General features: G+C 45.1%; 1 protein-coding gene, 8 non-coding genes and 3 pseudogenes across 8 annotated transcripts; all 12 read right to left on the bottom strand.

Annotated features, from left to right (window-relative positions):
- The window catches only part of LOC143768002 (uncharacterized), a 579067-nt gene that overhangs the window by 172497 nt on the left and 381196 nt on the right, over positions 1–25374 (bottom strand).
- On the bottom strand, positions 637–830 carry LOC143771113 (U2 spliceosomal RNA). The gene has a single exon (XR_013215007.1). It is a non-coding gene; the product is annotated as a U2 spliceosomal RNA (small nuclear RNA).
- On the bottom strand, positions 1819–2012 carry LOC143771112 (U2 spliceosomal RNA). Its single transcript, XR_013215006.1, has one exon. It is a non-coding gene; the product is annotated as a U2 spliceosomal RNA (small nuclear RNA).
- On the bottom strand, positions 2993–3164 carry LOC143770754 (U2 spliceosomal RNA; annotated as a pseudogene).
- LOC143770760 (U2 spliceosomal RNA) lies at positions 9643–9856 on the bottom strand (annotated as a pseudogene).
- On the bottom strand, positions 12177–12370 carry LOC143771085 (U2 spliceosomal RNA). Its single transcript, XR_013214981.1, has one exon. It is a non-coding gene; the product is annotated as a U2 spliceosomal RNA (small nuclear RNA).
- Positions 13359–13552, bottom strand: LOC143771111 (U2 spliceosomal RNA). The gene has a single exon (XR_013215005.1). It is a non-coding gene; the product is annotated as a U2 spliceosomal RNA (small nuclear RNA).
- On the bottom strand, positions 14542–14735 carry LOC143771110 (U2 spliceosomal RNA). Its single transcript, XR_013215004.1, has one exon. It is a non-coding gene; the product is annotated as a U2 spliceosomal RNA (small nuclear RNA).
- On the bottom strand, positions 15726–15919 carry LOC143771109 (U2 spliceosomal RNA). The gene has a single exon (XR_013215003.1). It is a non-coding gene; the product is annotated as a U2 spliceosomal RNA (small nuclear RNA).
- Positions 16909–17102, bottom strand: LOC143771108 (U2 spliceosomal RNA). Its single transcript, XR_013215002.1, has one exon. It is a non-coding gene; the product is annotated as a U2 spliceosomal RNA (small nuclear RNA).
- LOC143771107 (U2 spliceosomal RNA) lies at positions 18093–18286 on the bottom strand. Its single transcript, XR_013215001.1, has one exon. It is a non-coding gene; the product is annotated as a U2 spliceosomal RNA (small nuclear RNA).
- Positions 19272–19472, bottom strand: LOC143770740 (U2 spliceosomal RNA; annotated as a pseudogene).

Below are 25374 nucleotides of genomic sequence, written 5' to 3'. Positions count from 1 at the left end.
TCCTCACACAGGTGCAGATGGACAAGACAAGCAGATTCGAGAGCAGCACAGACACCAGTTTTCCTTTTTTTTCAAATACATATCATATCTACACCGCATTTGAAAGTCGGTGGTCTGGTCCACAAAAGGGAAACAATGCTTTCCAAAAGAATTCATGCATGCGGTGGTCACAAATGTGCTATGTATGGCAGAAGTACTCATTGGATACTTCAATTTAAATACCAAGTGCTGACAGCAGGCAGGCAGGCAGGCAGGCAGGCAGGCAGGCGCCTAATTTTGTAGATGGCACAATATATTATCAACACTGTAACAAAGGCCTAATTCAGGCCTACCTACATCTTCACACACCTGTTGCAACCTACAAAGACTGATTGATTAATTGATTGATTGATTGCTTGCATATTGGATGCAATACAATGCTTGACATACCTAGGTGAAAGCAAGGCACGGCACGGCACGGCACGGCACGGCACGGCACACAAAATGTTGCAATTGGCCAGGAGAAATCAAGCAAAACGTTACATTTGGCATGAGAAATGTGCTTTTTTGACCCTGAAACAAATTCCCATAAAGGGTTAAAGGACAACTTGCTCGTGCTGATTTCAATTCATTCTGTTTTTAGAAACCGGATCAGAGAAGATGTGCACTGTTCCCGGAAAGTCTGCAAGAACGGGTCAATGCGTGGAGTGGACAGAGCAAGCTCCTAGTCCATCTCCCGGTTCCAAAAAGCCATTTAATATGTGGTCCCCACATAGGGGACGTATCAGATATTAAACTGACAAGAACAGATACTACACTACATCTTAGCCGTGAGGAGGCCGAGAAGCGATACTGGAAATGCTTTGCCGCATGGGCCGCACCAAGGCCTACAACCGACACCCATGGTGGAGACATAGCCAAAGATTGCCGCAGGGAAGACATTTTCAGAAACTCTGGGTGTATTCCCAATGACAGCTCTGGTGTGGCTGTGTGGGGGGGGGGGGGTAGGTGGGTGTGTGTCTGTGTGTGTGTCTCTGTGTGTGATCGTTCACGCTGCGCACAACGCGCTTTGAATCTGCATAACTCCGCCTACTTTGACACACCCACCACTCCCATTGTGACTGCACGTGAAGGTTCCGTGCTAAGATTCTATCCACTGCAGGCAGCGCACCAGGTTGGTCAAAGGCATTAGAATACTCCTCCTCCTCACACAGGTGCAGATGGACAAGACAAGCAGATTCGAGAGCAGCACAGACACCAGTTTTCCTTTTTTTTCAAATACATATCATATCTACACCGCATTTGAAAGTCGGTGGTCTGGTCCACAAAAGGGAAACAATGCTTTCCAAAAGAATTCATGCATGCGGTGGTCACAAATGTGCTATGTATGGCAGAAGTACTCATTGGATACTTCAATTTAAATACCAAGTGCTGACAGCAGGCAGGCAGGCAGGCAGGCAGGCAGGCAGGCGCCTAATTTTGTAGATGGCACAATATATTATCAACACTGTAACAAAGGCCTAATTCAGGCCTACCTACATCTTCACACACCTGTTGCAACCTACAAAGACTGATTGATTAATTGATTGATTGATTGCTTGCATATTGGATGCAATACAATGCTTGACATACCTAGGTGAAAGCAAGGCACGGCACGGCACGGCACGGCACGGCACGGCACACAAAATGTTGCAATTGGCCAGGAGAAATCAAGCAAAACGTTACATTTGGCATGAGAAATGTGCTTTTTTGACCCTGAAACAAATTCCCATAAAGGGTTAAAGGACAACTTGCTCGTGCTGATTTCAATTCATTCTGTTTTTAGAAACCGGATCAGAGAAGATGTGCACTGTTCCCGGAAAGTCTGCAAGAACGGGTCAATGCGTGGAGTGGACAGAGCAAGCTCCTAGTCCATCTCCCGGTTCCAAAAAGCCATTTAATATGTGGTCCCCACATAGGGGACGTATCAGATATTAAACTGACAAGAACAGATACTACACTACATCTTAGCCGTGAGGAGGCCGAGAAGCGATACTGGAAATGCTTTGCCGCATGGGCCGCACCAAGGCCTACAACCGACACCCATGGTGGAGACATAGCCAAAGATTGCCGCAGGGAAGACATTTTCAGAAACTCTGGGTGTATTCCCAATGACAGCTCTGGTGTGGCTGTGTGGGGGGGGGGGGGGGTAGGTGGGTGTGTGTCTGTGTGTGTGTCTCTGTGTGTGATCGTTCACGCTGCGCACAACGCGCTTTGAATCTGCATAACTCCGCCTACTTTGACACACCCACCACTCCCATTGTGACTGCACGTGAAGGTTCCGTGCTAAGATTCTATCCACTGCAGGCAGCGCACCAGGTTGGTCAAAGGCATTAGAATACTCCTCCTCCTCACACAGGTGCAGATGGACAAGACAAGCAGATTCGAGAGCAGCACAGACACCAGTTTTCCTTTTTTTTCAAATACATATCATATCTACACCGCATTTGAAAGTCGGTGGTCTGGTCCACAAAAGGGAAACAATGCTTTCCAAAAGAATTCATGCATGCGGTGGTCACAAATGTGCTATGTATGGCAGAAGTACTCATTGGATACTTCAATTTAAATACCAAGTGCTGACAGCAGGCAGGCAGGCAGGCAGGCAGGCAGGCAGGCGCCTAATTTTGTAGATGGCACAATATATTATCAACACTGTAACAAAGGCCTAATTCAGGCCTACCTACATCTTCACACACCTGTTGCAACCTACAAAGACTGATTGATTAATTGATTGATTGATTGCTTGCATATTGGATGCAATACAATGCTTGACATACCTAGGTGAAAGCAAGGCACGGCACGGCACGGCACGGCACACAAAATGTTGCAATTGGCCAGGAGAAATCAAGCAAAACGTTACATTTGGCATGAGAAATGTGCTTTTTTGACCCTGAAACAAATTCCCATAAAGGGTTAAAGGACAACTTGCTCGTGCTGATTTCAATTCATTCTGTTTTTAGAAACCGGATCAGAGAAGATGTGCACTGTTCCCGGAAAGTCTGCAAGAACGGGTCAATGCGTGGAGTGGACAGAGCAAGCTCCTAGTCCATCTCCCGGTTCCAAAAAGCCATTTAATATGTGGTCCCCACATAGGGGACGTATCAGATATTAAACTGACAAGAACAGATCACTTTTCAAATAGGGTTTATTAAAATCAGACATACATCATAAATCCAAACAAATCAAAGACTTGAATAAAATATGACATAAAAACAAATACAAATCTGATTATAAAACAGGGTAAAAATATAAAAACAGTACAATACATATGCATATAAAACTGTGTTCTTTTATCTTGCTGAGACCCATTTGCAATTCTTCAGATTTTAAAACCATTGTTGTTAAAAGTAATCCAAGTAAAATAAAATTCACACTTGAATAAAACATGGCTTAAAACAATCTGATAAAAAATTAAGAACACAAATAAATACAACTAATAAGCATATACTTTACATATGTAAATACATGTTCCAGATTTGTAAACACCATAACCGTTTTGCTTCTTTAACTCCCATTTTTTTACAGTCATGCAGGTAGTATGTATACATCTCACACAGTGCCAGTCCAATACAGTCATTTACAGAAATAACATCACGTTTAAACAGAAGTATGTTTCGCACTTTCCATATTGATTCTTTGAAACAGTTAATCATTAGCCATGCCACCCGAGCTTGTTTCATGGTAGGGCAGTTAATAATACCGTATATTATTGTGTCACAGGTTAGGGACTGTACCCCACATATCCATTTTAGGAGGGTACCCACTGTTTGCCAGAGCTCCTGAGCATAGGAGCAGTCCCAGAATAAATGAAACACAGACTCCTCTGGCGCACACCTGTCTCTAGGGCATCTGGCACTGGCCACCAAACCCCTATGATGCTGAAAAGCCCTTGTTGGGAGGCACTGATGAACTACCTGCCAAGCCAGATCCTTTTGGGAGTTACTAAGGGCTGGACAGGCAACATTATTCCATACTAGCCTGCATCTGGAGATGGAAAAATTGGACACGTCCTCCATCTCCTCGTGACCCTTACAGATAATGGTTAACTTCCGCTGGTCAAGAAGGAACTGACGGTCAACATGAACTAAATCATACTCGGAAATGGTGCTTTCCAAGACCCTGTATTGTTCGGGGGGTGATAAAAGGAAAGGGCAGTTAGTATTCATGCTAAAATTTAGCTTCCTAAAAGTGAATCCTGTAGCGTATCTCAGGAAGCACGAGAAAGCCCCAACATTGTTCAAGTTTTTATAACAAAAAACAAAGAACTTGATAAAAATAAATAGTTTCAGGTTGGGAAAAGCCTTGCCACCGTTCTTCTTACTTTTACAAACCACCACCCTCCTTAATTTCTCCATTTTGGAACCCCATAGAAAATAAAACAGTGGTTTCATAAGCGCCTTTAAGTAGAGGGGGTTTGGAGGGAAGACCATAGCAGCATACAAAATGATGGGAAGTAATACCATTTTAATCACTAGAATCTTACCCTCCATTGATAACTTGCGGATTTGCCACAGGGAAATTTTTTGGTTCAATTTATTGAGTACCAGGTCCCAGTTTTCTTTACCATCATTATCCTGGTTGAACAAGATACCCAGAATCTTGATTCCAACTGTTTGTGTTAGGACCCGGGGGGGGTCTGATTCCCATTGGCCCATTATCAAACAGTCACATTTGTTAATATTTAGCTTAAAACCAGAACCCGCACTAAAAATTTCCGTAATTAAAATTGCTCTATTAATGGATGCTGAGCTGGTACCATACACTGATATATCATCCATATAGCCCAGAGCCTTAACTTGCTGCCCACCCCCACCTGGAATAAAGATCCCCCTGACCACCTTGTCCTGACGCAGCAGGCACAACAGTGGCTCAATGGAACAGATAAATAAAAGTGGGGACATGGGACAGCCTTGTTTTACTCCGGACTGAAGCACCACCTCTTTAGTTAAAAACCCATTAATTAAAACCTGTGCACATGACTGTTTGTATAAAAGCGATATTTTCTGGATAAAAGACTTAGGGAACCCCATCCTTTCTAAAACTTTAAAAAGATAAAAGTGGGAGACCCTATCAAAGGCCTTCATAAAATCCAAAGATAAAATCGCTAATGGTTGTTTTCTGTCCTTTTGATACCAGATCAGATCCCGAATTAAGTTAAGGTGCTCCCAGATTGATCTCCCGGGGATACCGCACACCTGATCAGGATGGATCACATTTTTAATAACCATCTTTAATCTGCCAGAGATAATTTTTGCAAGGATTTTATAGTCTATATTCAATAGTGAAATGGGCCTCCAATTTTCCAGTTTTGTTCTATCGCCTTTTTTGAAAATGAGGGTGATTATGCTTTTTCGCCATGAGTACGGTAAAGAGTCGGCCATAAAGGCTTCACTAACCACCTGTAAGAAATCATTTTTAATAATATCCCAAAAACAAATATAAAATTCAATAGGGAGGCCGTCTGATCCAGGAGCCTTGCCGTTAGCAAAGCTCTTTAAGGCAGTTTCAACTTCAGATGTTGAAACATCGCTTTCTAAAAACTCCTGGTCCTCCTTATTTAAAAACTGAGATAAAACATTAAGATTTCCATTAAAAGAGGTCTCGTCAATATTTTTTTTACTAAAAAGATCATCATAAAAATTAAAGGTTTTCTCTAAAATACCCCCAGTGGAAGTCTCTCCTTCCAATTCCACAATCACTTGTTTTTTGTCATTGACTTTTTTAAAGAAAAACCTTGAGCATGACTCACCCTCTTCTAAATATTTTACACGAGCATTAAAAATTACCTCTTTCCCCTTACATTCCAGGAATTTATGGATTTCAATTTGAATTTTTGCCATCTCGCCATCCACCCCAGGCACTCCCCACTTCTTAAGCCTATGGAGAGTCTGCAGCCTGACATTAAAATCTCTAAAACATTTCCTTTTTTCACGTGCCTTTCTTTTGCCAACTTTGATAAAAAACTCTTTTATACGAGTTTTAACACACTCCCACCACCCCAGCATACTCTGTTTTGGGTGTTTCCGCCCCCTCCATATTTTATATTTGGCTATAAAGTCTGCCCTTACCAACTCATCTTCTAGAAGGAGTGTATTCAGTTTCCACATACCTTTACCTACATTAGCATCCCCAGGAACCTGCAGGTTGGTATGTAGTAATACATGGTCAGAAAAGATGTTTTCCATCAGCCCTGCGTTACTGGATTTAAAAACATCATTAGAACAGAAAATAAAATCAATACGGGAAGACAGCCCTCTACCCTTCCACGTGTATCCTGGGTCAGAAGGGTGGGACTTCCTCCATACATCTAATAATTTAAGGTCTGTCAATAGGTGTTTTAACAGACTAGACGTTTTGTCTGTTCTTCCAACACCATCACCACCACTCCGCCCCTCTCCCAACATGACACAATTAAAATCCCCTCCCACTATTATTGGAGATGGACCTGTTAAAAACAAAGATATGTCATTAAAAAGGGAGGCACGTTCATTTTTCTCTGGGGATGCATAAATATTCATAAAACGACATGTAAAACCATTTAAAACAACGTGGATTAATAAGGCACGACCTGGAATGATTTCAGTGACAGATAAAATATTCACATTTTGACCTTTGAATAAAATCCCAACCCCGGCAGCTTTATTTTCATTCGACCCTGACCAGACAGAGGGTCCTGCTGTCCAGTCTTTAATTAGGTTGGGATATGATAGTGCATGATCAATACCACACTCCTGCAGGAAAAAGACCTCAAAACTCAAAGTCATTAGCCATGCAAACAAAGCAGCCCTCCTAGTTGGGCTCTTTAGGCTTCTCACATTCAGTGAGGCAATACGGATGTCTGCCATGTTAAGTCTTTTTTACGATTCTTGGCTCTCCGAATCAGACTCATTAAACTGTGATATTGCAGGTGATAAAGTGGCCACAGTCAGTAAACTGGCAGTATCATCGGAGTCTGTGTATTCCTCTATCTGATTAGTCCCTTCTGGGCTGAGAATACTCTGTGAGGAAACAGCCAGAAAGATTTTACGGGATGACTCAGGATGGCACTCCTCCTCCCGAGTCTCCTCACGGCTCCTCTTACCACTGACACTGACATCCATCTGGTCCGCAAGGTTCTCTCCAGGCTCTGCAGCTTGTGGAATGTCCATACCCCCATCAGGGCCAGATGTATCCCCAGGAACAGGGTGACCAGCAGGTCCGGCTCCAGGATCAGCAGTTGATTCATGGCCTCCATCCTTCAAACAGGCATCAGGACGTCCCTCTGGATTGGCATCAGGTTGGGCCTCCGGACAGGTTTCAGGGCAGGCATCCAATCTACCGTCAGTATGGTCATCAGCAGGGACCTCTGGATGGGCATCAGGAATGGCACCAACCGCTCTGGATACACGCCTCTTTTTTTGATCTTTCTCATATCTCTGAGGAAGTGCCCCCTCCCCGCCAGGCGGAACCTGGACACCTGCAGGAGTAGGCACGGGTACCACTACGGCTGTGGGAGCCGAGTCATTAGACTTGGGTACCGTCCGAGCTTCAACTGAGTCAAACCGCATATGACCCGCAGTGATGTCCGCAAAGCTCACACCGGCGACTACTGAGCTTGCTCTGCTGGCATCAGCAGGGACCCCCGCGGAACTAGCCGCAGATGCCCTAGAGCCACCATGAGACCTTGTCCGCAGTGGACAATTGCTAAACAGGTGATCAGCCTGTCCGCAACTACTGCAGGTCTTTTCGTTTTTGCAGTCCTTTGAGGCATGACCCCATTTACCACAATTGTGGCACTGACTCATCCGCTCATTTTTACAGTCACTCTGCATGTGACCGAAATCGCCACACTTTCGACATCTGAACGGCTGCCCATTGTAAAACAGATAGCCATGGTCTCTCCCCAGCACCACTGTGGAGGGGGGGTGCATAAGGCCTTCTACACCCATAGGGTCAGGTCTGAAACGTACCATAAAACGTCGTTTCCCGTTCCAGAAACCGCTTCTCCCTTTGACGTTCCCCGTGAACCTGACAGACGTGCAATATCTGTTCAGGAACAGTTCAATATCCTCTCGGGCCACATGAGGATTGAACATATGTACCACGAGGGGTACGTCAAGCTCGCCATACAGAGCAGTGAAAACCACTCCTTCCAACAGCTTGTTGAAACGCTCGCCCTTAACTCGCTCGTAAAGGTTTTGGCAGGCAATCTTGGTTGCCAGAGTTAAGACATACGAGTTCTGCCCCTTCTCCTGCAGGCAGTAGATGTCGCTCTCCTTTACTCCCAATAGATTCCTCAGAATCTGTACGTAGAACTCTCGAGGGTTATCATAACCGACATGTGTTACCGGAACCTCGACCTTAATCGAGTTCCTTATCTGGCCGGCGCCAGATGAAAATTGCCACTCACATGGCATCGCAGCAGGCTTGGCTCAGGCTTACCGTCACGACGGGCTCGGCCTTTCGCCGGGGGATCGCACCTCGTTGCCTGGGGACTAATCCAGCTCTCTAATAGCAGCAGGGGGGTGAAGTCCCACCATAAGTGAGACAATCCCCCCAGGCCAAAGAGCCGGGTACCCCAGGCACCTTCCAGCCAAGACCAAGGCAGCAACTATATGGTCACTACACCTGATCTTAGCCGTGAGGCCGAGAAGCGATACTGGAAATGCTTTGCCGCATGGGCCGCACCAAGGCCTACAACCGACACCCATGGTGGAGACATAGCCAAAGATTGCCGCAGGGAAGACATTTTCAGAAACTCTGGGTGTATTCCCAATGACAGCTCTGGTGTGGCTGTGTGGGGGGGGGGGGTAGGTGGGTGTGTGTCTGTGTGTGTGTCTCTGTGTGTGATCGTTCACGCTGCGCACAACGCGCTTTGAATCTGCATAACTCCGCCTACTTTGACACACCCACCACTCCCATTGTGACTGCACGTGAAGGTTCCGTGCTAAGATTCTATCCACTGCAGGCAGCGCACCAGGTTGGTCAAAGGCATTAGAATACTCCTCCTCCTCACACAGGTGCAGATGGACAAGACAAGCAGATTCGAGAGCAGCACAGACACCAGTTTTCCTTTTTTTTCAAATACATATCATATCTACACCGCATTTGAAAGTCGGTGGTCTGGTCCACAAAAGGGAAACAATGCTTTCCAAAAGAATTCATGCATGCGGTGGTCACAAATGTGCTATGTATGGCAGAAGTACTCATTGGATACTTCAATTTAAATACCAAGTGCTGACAGCAGGCAGGCAGGCAGGCAGGCAGGCAGGCAGGCGCCTAATTTTGTAGATGGCACAATATATTATCAACACTGTAACAAAGGCCTAATTCAGGCCTACCTACATCTTCACACACCTGTTGCAACCTACAAAGACTGATTGATTAATTGATTGATTGATTGCTTGCATATTGGATGCAATACAATGCTTGACATACCTAGGTGAAAGCAAGGCACGGCACGGCACGGCACGGCACGGCACGGCACACAAAATGTTGCAATTGGCCAGGAGAAATCAAGCAAAACGTTACATTTGGCATGAGAAATGTGCTTTTTTGACCCTGAAACAAATTCCCATAAAGGGTTAAAGGACAACTTGCTCGTGCTGATTTCAATTCATTCTGTTTTTAGAAACCGGATCAGAGAAGATGTGCACTGTTCCCGGAAAGTCTGCAAGAACGGGTCAATGCGTGGAGTGGACAGAGCAAGCTCCTAGTCCATCTCCCGGTTCCAAAAAGCCATTTAATATGTGGTCCCCACATAGGGGACGTATCAGATATTAAACTGACAAGAACAGATTTTTTTTTTTTTTTTTTTTTTTTTAGTTTCATCAGTGTCATAACTCAAAATAAAACTAATCGTATTAAACGATATTAAACATGAGTTTGACTCATCATCTTGAAACCATTTCTTAAAAATAAAACAAATTACAAAACAATAAGAACACAAAACAACAAAAATTCCTCAAGTAAAATATTTGTGATAAACAAACAATAACTCTATAGCTCTATATATGAAACCTAAACATTTTCAAGTATAATACACCACCAAACTTCATCACAAAAAATAACAACTACATTTTCCTTTACTCCTTTTTCTTCGTCTTTTTCCAAACATTCTCTTTTAACTCTACATTGGAAGACATTAGAGCTGACTCAAACTCTTCCCAGCTTTCAAAACTAAAAGACGTAAAATTTTTAACTTCCTCTTCCTTCTCTATGCTCACATTCTCCACACTTTGTTCTTTCTTCATTTTTTCCTCTTTCTTCTTTTTTAAGTCCACCTTCTTAACCTTTTTAGGGTCCTTCAAAACCTCTTTCTGTTCCATCTTCATTTTTTCCTCTTTCTTCTTTTTTAAGTCCGCCATCTTTTTTCCCGCCATTTCCTTCACAGACGTTTCAATTTTTCCTTCATCAAATATATTTTCCTCCAACTTTTCCTTAACTTTTTCTACATACAAAAAGCCAACCTTTCCATTCACCATTATTTTTCCCGTCTTTATCTCTTCATTTTCACTCTTCCACCATAGAAATCTCCGCTTACCGTTCCAAACTCCAATGTTATTAACATAGTCCTTGTGAAAACTCACCATCCCGTAGCCTCTTTTCAAATACTCCAATACCTCTCTCATTTCCACATAAGGATCATCCATCTGAACAATCAATTTCTTTGGTTCTCCCAAAAATAACGCCTTCACACTGAAAATATCTGAATATTTTTCTCTCCAATTGTCCAAAAAACAAAAGCACTTATCTTCCGACTTTAAAGTAACATCAAAAATTCTCTTCACCTTAATTTCCTGCATGCACAGAATGTCCATTCTTCCAACCGATCCGTACTTCTCCAATAAGTCCAAAATCTTCTGCTCGTCCAAAAGATCATCCAACGAAAACTTCTTAACGAAAAATCTCAGACAATTCTTCTTCCTGAAAAGGCCCATCTCAAAAGTCCTTATGACTGCCCCCCACAGCTATGTGTGGTGACAGGGGTGATCGCCTCTCGTTGCCCAGGGACTAATCCGACTCCCCAATAGCAGCAGGGGGGTGAAGCCACACTGTTAAATGCAGCGATCCCCCCAGGCCAAGGAGCCGGGTACCCTGGGCACCTCAGGCCAGACCAAGTGCAACAACAATCAAGCCACTACACTTGATCTTAGCCATGAGGCCGAGAAGCGATACTGAGCACGCTGTGCCACGTGAGCCGCACCAAGGCCTACAACCGACACCCATTGTGGAGACCTAGCAAAAGATTGCGGCAGGGAAGACATTTTCAGAAACTCTGGGTGTATTCTCAATGACAGTTCTGGTGTGGGTGTGTGGGGGGGTAGGTGGCTGTGTGGGGGGGTAGGTGGCTGTGTGGGGGGGTAGGTAGGTGGGTGGGTGTGTGTCTGTGTGTGTTCGTTGAAGCGGTGCAGAACGCGTTTTGAATCTGCATAACTACGCCTACCTACTTTGACCACACCCTCCAGCCCCATTGTGACAGCACATGAATGTTTCGGGCTAAGATTCTATCTACTGCAGGCAGCGCACCTGGTTGGTGAAAAAGCATTAGAATACTCCTCACACAGGTGTAGATGAACAAGACAAGCAAGCATATTGAAGAAGATCAGCACAGGCACCATTGTAACTTATTTCTTTTTTTTTTTTTTAAAAAATGCATATAATACACCACATTGAAAAGTCGGTGGTCCACAAGAGGGAGACAATGTTTCCAAAAAGAATTCATGCGGTCGGTCACAAAAATGCAGTAGGTAGGTATGGCAGAACTACTCCTTGGATACTTCAATTGAAACGCCACCAAGTACTGACAGCAGCAGGGGCCTAATTTGGTAGATGGCACAGTCTATTTGCAACACTGTTACAAAGGCAGGCCTAATACAGGCCTACATCTTAGCACACCTGTTGCAGCAACCAGTAAAGACAAATCGATTGATTGATTGATTGATTGATTGATTGCAATGCAATGTGTGACATACATAGGGGAAAGCAGCAAGGCCAGGCCAGACCAGGCAAGGCACACCAAATGTTGCAATTGGCCAGGAGAAATCAAGCAAAACGTTACATTTGGCATGAGAAATGTGCTTTTTTGACCCTGAAACGAATTCCCATAAAGGGTTAAAGGACAACTTGCTCGTGCTGGCTGATTTCAATTCATTCTGTTTTTAGAAACCGGATCAGAGAAAGTTTGCACTGGTCCCGGAGATACTGCAGTAACGGGTCAATGCGTGGAGTGGACAGAGCAAGCTCCAAGTCCAGCTCCCCGTTCCAAAAAGCCATTTAATATGTGGTCCCCACATAGGGGACGTATCAGATATTAAACTGACAAGAACAGATACTACACTACATCTTAGCCGTGAGGAGGCCGAGAAGCGATACTGGAAATGCTTTGCCGCATGGGCCGCACCAAGGCCTACAACCGACACCCATGGTGGAGACATAGCCAAAGATTGCCGCAGGGAAGACATTTTCAGAAACTCTGGGTGTATTCCCAATGACAGCTCTGGTGTGGCTGTGTGGGGGGGGGGGGGTAGGTGGGTGTGTGTCTGTGTGTGTGTCTCTGTGTGTGATCGTTCACGCTGCGCACAACGCGCTTTGAATCTGCATAACTCCGCCTACTTTGACACACCCACCACTCCCATTGTGACTGCACGTGAAGGTTCCGTGCTAAGATTCTATCCACTGCAGGCAGCGCACCAGGTTGGTCAAAGGCATTAGAATACTCCTCCTCCTCACACAGGTGCAGATGGACAAGACAAGCAGATTCGAGAGCAGCACAGACACCAGTTTTCCTTTTTTTTCAAATACATATCATATCTACACCGCATTTGAAAGTCGGTGGTCTGGTCCACAAAAGGGAAACAATGCTTTCCAAAAGAATTCATGCATGCGGTGGTCACAAATGTGCTATGTATGGCAGAAGTACTCATTGGATACTTCAATTTAAATACCAAGTGCTGACAGCAGGCAGGCAGGCAGGCAGGCAGGCAGGCAGGCGCCTAATTTTGTAGATGGCACAATATATTATCAACACTGTAACAAAGGCCTAATTCAGGCCTACCTACATCTTCACACACCTGTTGCAACCTACAAAGACTGATTGATTAATTGATTGATTGATTGCTTGCATATTGGATGCAATACAATGCTTGACATACCTAGGTGAAAGCAAGGCACGGCACGGCACGGCACGGCACGGCACGGCACACAAAATGTTGCAATTGGCCAGGAGAAATCAAGCAAAACGTTACATTTGGCATGAGAAATGTGCTTTTTTGACCCTGAAACAAATTCCCATAAAGGGTTAAAGGACAACTTGCTCGTGCTGATTTCAATTCATTCTGTTTTTAGAAACCGGATCAGAGAAGATGTGCACTGTTCCCGGAAAGTCTGCAAGAACGGGTCAATGCGTGGAGTGGACAGAGCAAGCTCCTAGTCCATCTCCCGGTTCCAAAAAGCCATTTAATATGTGGTCCCCACATAGGGGACGTATCAGATATTAAACTGACAAGAACAGATACTACACTACATCTTAGCCGTGAGGAGGCCGAGAAGCGATACTGGAAATGCTTTGCCGCATGGGCCGCACCAAGGCCTACAACCGACACCCATGGTGGAGACATAGCCAAAGATTGCCGCAGGGAAGACATTTTCAGAAACTCTGGGTGTATTCCCAATGACAGCTCTGGTGTGGCTGTGTGGGGGGGGGGGGGGTAGGTGGGTGTGTGTCTGTGTGTGTGTCTCTGTGTGTGATCGTTCACGCTGCGCACAACGCGCTTTGAATCTGCATAACTCCGCCTACTTTGACACACCCACCACTCCCATTGTGACTGCACGTGAAGGTTCCGTGCTAAGATTCTATCCACTGCAGGCAGCGCACCAGGTTGGTCAAAGGCATTAGAATACTCCTCCTCCTCACACAGGTGCAGATGGACAAGACAAGCAGATTCGAGAGCAGCACAGACACCAGTTTTCCTTTTTTTTCAAATACATATCATATCTACACCGCATTTGAAAGTCGGTGGTCTGGTCCACAAAAGGGAAACAATGCTTTCCAAAAGAATTCATGCATGCGGTGGTCACAAATGTGCTATGTATGGCAGAAGTACTCATTGGATACTTCAATTTAAATACCAAGTGCTGACAGCAGGCAGGCAGGCAGGCAGGCAGGCAGGCAGGCGCCTAATTTTGTAGATGGCACAATATATTATCAACACTGTAACAAAGGCCTAATTCAGGCCTACCTACATCTTCACACACCTGTTGCAACCTACAAAGACTGATTGATTAATTGATTGATTGATTGCTTGCATATTGGATGCAATACAATGCTTGACATACCTAGGTGAAAGCAAGGCACGGCACGGCACGGCACGGCACGGCACGGCACACAAAATGTTGCAATTGGCCAGGAGAAATCAAGCAAAACGTTACATTTGGCATGAGAAATGTGCTTTTTTGACCCTGAAACAAATTCCCATAAAGGGTTAAAGGACAACTTGCTCGTGCTGATTTCAATTCATTCTGTTTTTAGAAACCGGATCAGAGAAGATGTGCACTGTTCCCGGAAAGTCTGCAAGAACGGGTCAATGCGTGGAGTGGACAGAGCAAGCTCCTAGTCCATCTCCCGGTTCCAAAAAGCCATTTAATATGTGGTCCCCACATAGGGGACGTATCAGATATTAAACTGACAAGAACAGATACTACACTACATCTTAGCCGTGAGGAGGCCGAGAAGCGATACTGGAAATGCTTTGCCGCATGGGCCGCACCAAGGCCTACAACCGACACCCATGGTGGAGACATAGCCAAAGATTGCCGCAGGGAAGACATTTTCAGAAACTCTGGGTGTATTCCCAATGACAGCTCTGGTGTGGCTGTGTGGGGGGGGGGGGGGGTAGGTGGGTGTGTGTCTGTGTGTGTGTCTCTGTGTGTGATCGTTCACGCTGCGCACAACGCGCTTTGAATCTGCATAACTCCGCCTACTTTGACACACCCACCACTCCCATTGTGACTGCACGTGAAGGTTCCGTGCTAAGATTCTATCCACTGCAGGCAGCGCACCAGGTTGGTCAAAGGCATTAGAATACTCCTCCTCCTCACACAGGTGCAGATGGACAAGACAAGCAGATTCGAGAGCAGCACAGACACCAGTTTTCCTTTTTTTTCAAATACATATCATATCTACACCGCATTTGAAAGTCGGTGGTCTGGTCCACAAAAGGGAAACAATGCTTTCCAAAAGAATTCATGCATGCGGTGGTCACAAATGTGCTATGTATGGCAGAAGTACTCATTGGATACTTCAATTTAAATACCAAGTGCTGACAGCAGGCAGGCAGGCAGGCAGGCAGGCAGGCAGGCGCCTAATTTTGTAGATGGCACAATATATTATCAACACTGTAACAAAGGCCTAATTCAGGCCTACCTACATCTTCACACACCTGTTGCAACCTACAAAGACTGATTGATTAATTGATTGATTGATTGCTTGCATATTGGATGCAATACAATGCTTGACATACCTAGGTGAAAGCAAGGCACGGCACGGCACGGCACGGCACGGCACGGCACACAAAATGTTGCAATTGGCCAGGAGAAATCAAGCAAAACGTTACATTTGGCATGAGAAATGTGCTTTTTTGACCCTGAAACAAATTCCCATAAAGGGTTAAAGGACAACTTGCTCGTGCTGATTTCAATTCATTCTGTTTTTAGAAACCGGATCAGAGAAGATGTGCACTGTTCCCGGAAAGTCTGCAAGAACGGGTCAATGCGTGGAGTGGACAGAGCAAGCTCCTAGTCCATCTCCCGGTTCCAAAAAGCCATTTAATATGTGGTCCCCACATAGGGGACGTATCAGATATTAAACTGACAAGAACAGATACTACACTACATCTTAGCCGTGAGGAGGCCGAGAAGCGATACTGGAAATGCTTTGCCGCATGGGCCGCACCAAGGCCTACAACCGACACCCATGGTGGAGACATAGCCAAAGATTGCCGCAGGGAAGACATTTTCAGAAACTCTGGGTGTATTCCCAATGACAGCTCTGGTGTGGCTGTGTGGGGGGGGGGGGGGTAGGTGGGTGTGTGTCTGTGTGTGTGTCTCTGTGTGTGATCGTTCACGCTGCGCACAACGCGCTTTGAATCTGCATAACTCCGCCTACTTTGACACACCCACCACTCCCATTGTGACTGCACGTGAAGGTTCCGTGCTAAGATTCTATCCACTGCAGGCAGCGCACCAGGTTGGTCAAAGGCATTAGAATACTCCTCCTCCTCACACAGGTGCAGATGGACAAGACAAGCAGATTCGAGAGCAGCACAGACACCAGTTTTCCTTTTTTTTCAAATACATATCATATCTACACCGCATTTGAAAGTCGGTGGTCTGGTCCACAAAAGGGAAACAATGCTTTCCAAAAGAATTCATGCATGCGGTGGTCACAAATGTGCTATGTATGGCAGAAGTACTCATTGGATACTTCAATTTAAATACCAAGTGCTGACAGCAGGCAGGCAGGCAGGCAGGCAGGCAGGCAGGCGCCTAATTTTGTAGATGGCACAATATATTATCAACACTGTAACAAAGGCCTAATTCAGGCCTACCTACATCTTCACACACCTGTTGCAACCTACAAAGACTGATTGATTAATTGATTGATTGATTGCTTGCATATTGGATGCAATACAATGCTTGACATACCTAGGTGAAAGCAAGGCACGGCACGGCACGGCACGGCACGGCACGGCACACAAAATGTTGCAATTGGCCAGGAGAAATCAAGCAAAACGTTACATTTGGCATGAGAAATGTGCTTTTTTGACCCTGAAACAAATTCCCATAAAGGGTTAAAGGACAACTTGCTCGTGCTGATTTCAATTCATTCTGTTTTTAGAAACCGGATCAGAGAAGATGTGCACTGTTCCCGGAAAGTCTGCAAGAACGGGTCAATGCGTGGAGTGGACAGAGCAAGCTCCTAGTCCATCTCCCGGTTCCAAAAAGCCATTTAATATGTGGTCCCCACATAGGGGACGTATCAGATATTAAACTGACAAGAACAGATACTACACTACATCTTAGCCGTGAGGAGGCCGAGAAGCGATACTGGAAATGCTTTGCCGCATGGGCCGCACCAAGGCCTACAACCGACACCCATGGTGGAGACATAGCCAAAGATTGCCGCAGGGAAGACATTTTCAGAAACTCTGGGTGTATTCCCAATGACAGCTCTGGTGTGGCTGTGTGGGGGGGGGGGGGGTAGGTGGGTGTGTGTCTGTGTGTGTGTCTCTGTGTGTGATCGTTCACGCTGCGCACAACGCGCTTTGAATCTGCATAACTCCGCCTACTTTGACACACCCACCACTCCCATTGTGACTGCACGTGAAGGTTCCGTGCTAAGATTCTATCCACTGCAGGCAGCGCACCAGGTTGGTCAAAGGCATTAGAATACTCCTCCTCCTCACACAGGTGCAGATGGACAAGACAAGCAGATTCGAGAGCAGCACAGACACCAGTTTTCCTTTTTTTTCAAATACATATCATATCTACACCGCATTTGAAAGTCGGTGGTCTGGTCCACAAAAGGGAAACAATGCTTTCCAAAAGAATTCATGCATGCGGTGGTCACAAATGTGCTATGTATGGCAGAAGTACTCATTGGATACTTCAATTTAAATACCAAGTGCTGACAGCAGGCAGGCAGGCAGGCAGGCAGGCAGGCAGGCAGGCGGGCGCCTAATTTTGTAGATGGCACAATATATTATCAACACTGTAACAAAGGCCTAATTCAGGCCTACCTACATCTTCACACACCTGTTGCAACCTACAAAGACTGATTGATTGATTAATTGATTGATTGATTGATTGCTTGCATATTGGATGCAATACAATGCTTGACATACCTAGGTGAAAGCAAGGCACGGCACGGCACGGCACACAAAATGTTGCAATTGGCCAGGAGAAATCAAGCAAAACGTTACATTTGGCATGAGAAATGTGCTTTTTTGACCCTGAAACAAATTCCCATAAAGGGTTAAAGGACAACTTGCTCGTGCTGATTTCAATTCATTCTGTTTTTAGAAACCGGATCAGAGAAGATGTGCACTGTTCCCGGAAAGTCTGCAAGAACGGGTCAATGCGTGGAGTGGACAGAGCAAGCTCCTAGTCCATCTCCCGGTTCCAAAAAGCCATTTAATATGTGGTCCCCACATAGGGGACGTATCAGATATTAAACTGACAAGAACAGATACTACACTACATCTTAGCCGTGAGGAGGCCGAGAAGCGATACTGGAAACACTTTGCCGCGTGGGCCGCACCAAGGCCTACAACCGACACCCATGGTGGAGACATAGCCAAAGATTGCCGCAGGGAAGACATTTTCAGAAACTCTGGGTGTATTCCCAATGACAGCTCTGGTGTGGGTGTGTGGGGGGGGGGGGGTAGGTGGGTGTGTGTCTGTGTGTGTGTCTCTGTGTGTGATCGTTCACGCTGCGCACAACGCGCTTTGAATCTGCATAACTCCGCCTACTTTGACACACCCACCACTCCCATTGTGACTGCACGTGAAGGTTCCGTGCTAAGATTCTATCCACTGCAGGCAGCGCACCAGGTTGGTCAAAGGCATTAGAATACTCCTCCTCCTCACACAGGTGCAGATGGACAAGACAAGCAGATTCGAGAGCAGCACAGACACCAGTTTTCCTTTTTTTTCAAATACATATCATATCTACACCGCATTTGAAAGTCGGTGGTCTGGTCCACAAAAGGGAAACAATGCTTTCCAAAAGAATTCATGCATGCGGTGGTCACAAATGTGCTATGTATGGCAGAAGTACTCATTGGATACTTCAATTTAAATACCAAGTGCTGACAGCAGGCAGGCAGGCAGGCAGGCAGGCAGGCAGGCGGGCGCCTAATTTTGTAGATGGCACAATATATTATCAACACTGTAACAAAGGCCTAATTCAGGCCTACCTACATCTTCACACACCTGTTGCAACCTACAAAGACTGATTGATTGATTAATTGATTGATTGATTGATTGCTTGCATATTGGATGCAATACAATGCTTGACATACCTAGGTGAAAGCAAGGCACGGCACGGCACGGCACACAAAATGTTGCAATTGGCCAGGAGAAATCAAGCAAAACGTTACATTTGGCATGAGAAATGTGCTTTTTTGACCCTGAAACAAATTCCCATAAAGGGTTAAAGGACAACTTGCTCGTGCTGATTTCAATTCATTCTGTTTTTAGAAACCGGATCAGAGAAGATGTGCACTGTTCCCGGAAAGTCTGCAAGAACGGGTCAATGCGTGGAGTGGACAGAGCAAGCTCCTAGTCCATCTCCCGGTTCCAAAAAGCCATTTAATATGTGGTCCCCACATAGGGGACGTATCAGATATTAAACTGACAAGAACAGATAAGGTTTCAACAAAATTTTATTTAGTCATAAGACATAGAACAAGAAAATTTGAAACCTTTTGTGCAAAAGAAACATAAAAAATTACAATAATAAAATACAACAACATGAAACAACTTAATATAAAACAGTATTCCACATATAAAAACACCATCTACGATTCGCTTCTTTCTTCCCCACATCTTTAACATCCTTTAAAAAATAAATAAACATTTCACTAAAAGCCAATTTAATACAATCATTAACAGAGATAAAATCACGGTTAAAAAGTAGAATGTTTCTCACTTTCCAGATTGCATTTTTGGCACAGTTTATTATACACCAGCATATTTTGAACTGGTGTGTAGTGGGGCAATTAAAAAGTCCATATAAAACATACTCATAGCTAAAATCTTTAAGACCACATACCCATTTTAAAAGTATCCCAAATCTCCCCCAAAGTTCTTGTGCAAAACAGCAGTTCCAAAAAAGGTGTAAAACAGTCTCATCCTCTCGGCAAGAGTCTCTTGGGCACTTTGCCCGCGCCGCCAGGCCTCTCCTATGCTGGAAGTCTCTGGTTGGGAGGCACTGGCGGGCAGCCATCCATGCAAGGTCTTTGTGAATGTTGGCCAAGAATTTCCCAAAGACGTTCCTCCACACACGCTTGGATCTACTCCATGAGAAGTTGCTCACAGGGGACACTCCTTCTTCTCTTCTCAGATGAACCATCAATTTTCTTCTGTCCAGAAGGAGATCGGCATCCAAGTCCTTTAATTTATGAGTCCTTATCACCTTTTCTAAAACAATAAAATGCTTGGGCGGGCATAATAAAATGGGTGCTGATAAACATGGTCTGAACCATTTTTTAAAAATAAAACCACAAGTATATTTTAAAAACAGACTAAAAGTAGAATTAGTGTTAAAAACTTTAAAACAAAAACAAAAGAAATTTACATACAAATACAGATGCAAGTCAGGGACATCTTTTCCTCCATTTTGTTGTTTTTTATACATCTCCGTTCGCCTCAGCTTTTCCATTTTTGATCCCCAAATGAACATAAAGATACATCGAGTTAGTTTTTTTAGCATCAACTCAGAAGGGGGATATACCATGGCAATATAAAGCATCATTGGCAACAAAACAGATTTAATGATTAAAATTTTTCCCTCAATTGACAAGCTTCTCAAATTCCAGAAGGAGAGTTTTTTCACTATTTTATGTTGTACCTCCTCCCAGCTCACGTGTCCATCATTTTTAGCGTCAAATACAATTCCCAAGATTTTAACATTGTCGTGCTTCAATTTCACTGCTGGTAGGTCATTTGTATCCCAGGAACCCAAAATCAAACATTCAGTTTTATTAAAATTCATTTTAAAACCTGAAGCCTGACTAAAAAAATTGGTGCACATTACCACTCTCCGAAGTGAAGCAGGGTCTGTACAGATGGCAGTAACATCATCCATGTAGGCAAATACTTTGACTTGGGCCCCTCCTCCACCCGGAATAGGAACCCCTCGGACCACTTTGTCTCTCCGGATCATACACAGCAGGGGTTCCATAGCACAAATAAAAAGAATTGGGGATAATGGACACCCCTGCTTCACTCCGGATTCCAACGGGATAAAATCTGTTAAAAAGCCATTGACAGAAATTTGAGAAAACACATTATTATATAAAATCATAATACGAGATAAAAACATGTCGGGGATCGCCATTTGTTTTAAAACTTTAAAAAGATACTCATGCGAGACCCTGTCAAACGCCTTTTCAAAGTCCAGCGCCAACAGGGCCAGGCTCTGACTTCTATCCCTAGAGTACCATATTACATCTCTGATCACATTTAAAATCTCAGCAATATTCCTCCCTGGTACTCCACATACTTGTTCGGGTTGTATCAGTTTATTAATAACAGTTTTAAAACGACAAGCAATAATTTTGGCTAAAACTTTATAATCCATGTTGAGGAGGGTGATAGGCCTCCAATTCTTGAGGTCATCACGAGCGCCCTTTTTCTTATAAATTAAGGACACTATCCCCCTCCTCCATGACTTCGGCAGCTCTGAACACATAAAAACCTCTTTAAAAAGTGCTAAAAGATCCTCCTTTAAAACATCCCAAAAAGTCAAATAAAATTCAACAGGTAGACCATCTGCTCCTGGGGCTTTCCCTTTTGAAAAACTTTTAAAAACACTAAAAAGTTCTTCCATGCTGACATCATCTATTAAAAACCCCTGGTCTACAGAACTTAACTTAAAATCTAGGATATTAAGAGCATCTTGTAAAAACACATTATTTACACTTTTTTTACTAAAAAGGTCTCTATAAAAATTAAAAGCCACCTTCTTCATACCTTCCACAGTTGTTTCTCCATCAAGACAGGTGATCGTCTCCTTTTTCTCCATCACTTTTTTAAAAAAGAAACGTGTACACTTCTCACCTTCTTCTAAATGTTTCACTTTGGAATTAAAAATTATTTCTTTACCTTTTTGATCTAGGCACAATTGTATTTCAGTTTTTAGGCTTGCAATATCATCTTCCACCTCTAGTCCTATCTCTTTAAATTTATGGAGAGTTTGCAGTCTCATATTTAAATTTACATAAATCTGCTTTTTCAGCCGCGCCTTCCTCTTTCCAGCCCTGATAAAAAAAAACCTTATTTTATCTTTGATCACTTCCCACCAGGATAGGATTTTAATATATGGAGGCCTTAGCTGTCTCCATTCCTGGTAGGCGTTACAGAAGTCTGACCTCACCTGAGGGTCTTCCAGCAAATGGACTCCCAGGCGCCATAAACCTCTATTTATCCTCAGCTCTCCTTGATACTCTATCTTTAAGCTTAAAATTTTATGATCAGAGAATAAATTAGGCATTAAAACAAATTGTACAGGGCTAAAATCCTCAGATAAAAACATAAAATCGATCCTGGAAGCCACTCCCCGACCGGACCATGTAAATCCTGGGTCCGTCGGCGAAAGCGACCTCCAGGCATCGCATAACTTAAAATCAGTCTGCAAGCTATTTAGTAAAAAACACGACTTATCTATCTTACGGATTGGGTCACCCCCTCCTCGGCGCTCATTCACATTCAGGCAATTAAAATCCCCGGCTATTAAGAGAGGAGATGACCCTACACAGAAAACCGGTAAAATTTCAAACAAACGTATACGCTCCTGTTTATCTGGTGGAGCGTACACATTAATGACACGGAAATTAAAATTATTAAAACACAAATGTACTAGGATAGCTCTGCCGGGTACAATCTCAGTAACAGAGGAGATGATGATGTTATTACCTCGGCAGAGCAGACCCACACCAGCAGACTTGTTCTCGTTTGAGCCCGACCATACAGAGGGCCCTAGTTTCCAGTCCTTTTTTATCTCGTTATACCGGATTCCATGCTGCAGACCACACTCCTGTAAAAAACATATGTCAAAGTCTAATGTTTCAAAAAAATCAAAAAGAGCAGCCCTGCGGACAGGGCTCTTTAGAGATCTCACATTAAGTGAGAGACACCTCATGGATGGCATTTATGTCATGGGGGAGGAGAGCTATCCTCAATGGTTTCCATGTAATCATCAATCACTTCTGGCAGTGAAGGAAGAGAGTCAATGTTCTGGGGATCCGAGGAACCAGGCAGTGGATACCCAGAAGAGTCCGTGTTCAGCCACATGTCTCCGCTGGGAAAACACACATCCGGAGATTCTGGATTGGCCTCCAGAAGAGTATCCCCCCGCAGCTTCTTTCCAGACGGCTCAGACAGCTCACTCGTGCAGTCGTCCTCTGTGATAGCTACATGGCCTCTTACTTCCTGGGGGACCTCCAGATCTGACACGATGACCGTATCCACACCATCACCTGTAGGAGAAAAAACTGTGGTCTGCTGGCTCGAGTCCCTGGGAAAGACTGGGGTCTTCGCCACAGTGCCCCCCACCGCCAACATAGTGGGGGCGCTCTGCTCCAACACACCAGTCTCATTCGAGACCTTCGACACAAGGGTTACCTCCCCAACGGGAGAGTCCCCCTGCTCCAGTCTCTGGGTGGTCCGCCCTCCGCCCTTTTTCCGGGACTTCGACACAGGAGGGCCTCCCTGAGGGCCACCACACTCCTGCTCCGTCCCCACCTTCTCCTCTGCGCCCTTGGCCTTCTCAGCCGCCTCCCCTGCTGTAGGAACAGTGGGACTTGGCTCAGGCCTTACTCCGGTCTCTGGGATATTCAGCACAGCATGGACCGGGACAATAGCTGGTTCCTGCCTTGGCACGGGTCTCTCAGCCGCCTCTGCATACGTACGGACTTTGGTCCTATGTGGGCATCCTCGGAACATATGTCCATCCTCCCCGCATAGGTTACAAGCCTTCTTTTGAGGGCAATCCTTCATTAAGTGTCCGAGTTGGCCACAATTATTGCAGCGGAATGCCCTTCTTTCCACACAATTACCTTGGGTATGCCCCATCTTGCCACAGTTCCTGCAATACATAGGCATACCTGTGTAGAATAAGTAGCCACGGCTCTTCCCAATGGTGATGGTAGAGGGGGGATGCTCTGTTCCTCCAAAGCCCTCAGGATTTTTCTTCAGCCGCACCAGGAATTTCCGCTTGCCACACCAGAAACCAACGGCGTTTTTAACATTCCCTTGAAAGGTTACTTCATCGCAATAGCGACGCAAACAGGTTAAAATGTCCAATACTTCAACAAAAGGATTTGGAAAGAAAACAATCATTTGTACCTCCTCTTGGACGAAAAGCAGGGAGAAGACCAGGCCCTCCAGTTCATCAGCACAGATGTTGTCATTCACCTTTTGGACCAACTGCTGACAACAACCATGGCTCCTAAAGGTAATAGTATAAGTACCTTTCTGCTCATTGTCCTGAAAACAGAAGATGTCCTCTCTGCCGAACTCCAGGATCCCAAGAAGGACGGTGTTGCAAACGTAGCGGATTTCTTTCTCCTTCCTGTATCTCTCCAAGACCTCGATACGGACCGTGTTCCTCATCCGGGGTTCTCCCGATGCAAAGGTAAGTGCAGCCGGCATCCTTCCGAAAAAGAACTCCAGCTGTAAACACACAAAAAAAGGCTAGCGCCCTTTTAAGGCGATCGCAACTCGTTGCTCCGGACTAATCCTCTCTCCCTATAGCAGCAGGGGGGTGAAGCCCCTCCGAAGAGGAGCGATCCCCCCAGGCCGAGAGAGAGGGTACCGAAAGCACCCGACCTGACTACAATCTCTCAGTTAGACTGATTGATCGCAGCCATGAGGCCGAGAAGCGATACTGGAAACACTTTGCCGCGTGGGCCGCACTAAGGCCTACAACCGACACCCGTGGTGGAGACATAGCCAAAGATTGCCGCAGGGAAGACATTTTCAGAAACTCTGGGTGTATTCCCAATGACAGCTCTGGTGTGGGTGTGTGGGGGGGGGGGGGTAGGTGGGTGTGTGTCTGTGTGTGTGTCTCTGTGTGTGATCGTTCACGCTGCGCACAACGCGCTTTGAATCTGCATAACTCCGCCTACTTTGACACACCCACCACTCCCATTGTGACTGCACGTGAAGGTTCCGTGCTAAGATTCTATCCACTGCAGGCAGCGCACCAGGTTGGTCAAAGGCATTAGAATACTCCTCCTCCTCACACAGGTGCAGATGGACAAGACAAGCAGATTCGAGAGCAGCACAGACACCAGTTTTCCTTTTTTTTCAAATACATATCATATCTACACCGCATTTGAAAGTCGGTGGTCTGGTCCACAAAAGGGAAACAATGCTTTCCAAAAGAATTCATGCATGCGGTGGTCACAAATGTGCTATGTATGGCAGAAGTACTCATTGGATACTTCAATTTAAATACCAAGTGCTGACAGCAGGCAGGCAGGCAGGCAGGCAGGCAGGCAGGCAGGCGGGCGCCTAATTTTGTAGATGGCACAATATATTATCAACACTGTAACAAAGGCCTAATTCAGGCCTACCTACATCTTCACACAC

This window comes from Ranitomeya variabilis, chromosome 4 (genome assembly GCF_051348905.1).
Source record: "Ranitomeya variabilis isolate aRanVar5 chromosome 4, aRanVar5.hap1, whole genome shotgun sequence".
Taxonomy (NCBI): domain Eukaryota; kingdom Metazoa; phylum Chordata; class Amphibia; order Anura; family Dendrobatidae; genus Ranitomeya; species Ranitomeya variabilis.
The sequence above is the reverse complement of the archived record's forward strand: the minus strand, read 5'-3'. Positions and strand labels throughout refer to the sequence as shown.